At 39.6% G+C, this 1284-nt stretch overlaps 1 protein-coding gene across 5 annotated transcripts in view; it reads right to left on the reverse strand.

The window, feature by feature from the left end:
• Positions 1-297: 297 nt before the first annotated feature.
• The window catches only part of LOC135116179 (rho guanine nucleotide exchange factor 11-like), a 128354-nt gene continuing 127367 nt past the window's right edge, over positions 298-1284 (reverse strand). For all 5 annotated transcript variants that reach the window (XM_064033475.1, XM_064033474.1, XM_064033476.1 and 2 more), the window contains one exon: positions 298-1284. This exon is cut by the window's right edge and continues 854 nt beyond it. The gene's annotated coding sequence lies outside the window, so the exon portion shown is untranslated.

The following is a 1284-nucleotide window of genomic DNA, read 5'->3' on the forward strand; positions in this document are numbered from 1 at the left end:
TTAGAATGTGCATTTCCAGAGAGCTGTGGAAGTGTTAACCAACCCCCTACATTAAAACAGTTGGCAATCACTGACAACTCAGCCCATAGCAAATGCCCCCAATTTATGTAGTATATACTTAAAATATTCCTTGTCTTCTTGATATTTATCTCCTAAATTTAACTAATTCATCTATCTTTTCTTCCTCAGTTCCTTCTTTTGTTATCATGCCTTCCTCAGTGCTCCTCAATTTTATCATTGCACCATCCTATTTCTGAAAAGTGAAGTGGGGTAAAATTAAATCTTTAAAAGAGAAACAATATTTCATATTTTTATTATTTATGCATTTAGGCTGCACTATACATTATGCTGATTGATTATACAATAACATTATTACAATTTACAAATGATCACTGTTTGTGGTAATGTGTTTACTGTTTACCCATAATGCTTGGGCAACAAAGATATGTACATACAAATAAACAAGAGAACAAACACCCTCTCATGTAGCTTGACAAGTTGTCACCCTCCAGTGGGAGAGAGGGAAGGAATATCTCCACCGTCACTTGATCAGAGGAGAAAAACCTTCTCCATCCACCATGAACTGAGTGGAGAGGCAATTCCAACCAACAATGAGATAGTGGATAGACAACTCTAAGCTCTGACCAGTAGTGTTGCAGGGAGGAGAGCAGCCTCCACTTTATACTACTTCCTTTTGGATAGTAGATTTTATCTCTTCTCCTGATCCCATCTCCATCCCTACTTCCTCACCCTGGGTCACCTCTGCCTCCACAAAGGGAAACACTACCATGGGGACACGTATGTTTTGAAACAACAAATTTCATGAGACATGAATGAATGTAAGTTATAATCATAACAAATTGTAGTCTAGACTGAGAATGAACATCCACAAGGGAATATTATTAGGGAATAATCTGGTAGTAATACAGATGGCGACTTTGGGTTCAGTCTTGAAACAATGAAGAATTTTCCAGGAGTGAATAATACACTGATGCTTAAAGTGGGTGTTTGTCTGAGGCAGGCTGGTGACATGCCCACAAGGAGGTACATGACAGGTATCCTAAGGTAGTGACTTGAGAGTCTGGCGTTGGTCCACGGTGGCTCAGCGGGACAGCAGCTTTCCGCAACACAAAGGACTAGGAACGTAATGTACACCAGGTGACTTGATTATATTTGAACATAGTACAACAAACATTTGGTGAAAAAGCTGACTAAGGTATTTCCCTATCATGGGAATCCCTATCTTACTTTGGCAAACCTGGAGCTGTAGCATGTGGCAGTTCA

Source organism: Scylla paramamosain, chromosome 30 (genome assembly GCF_035594125.1).
Source record: "Scylla paramamosain isolate STU-SP2022 chromosome 30, ASM3559412v1, whole genome shotgun sequence".
In the NCBI taxonomy this organism is placed as follows: domain Eukaryota; kingdom Metazoa; phylum Arthropoda; class Malacostraca; order Decapoda; family Portunidae; genus Scylla; species Scylla paramamosain.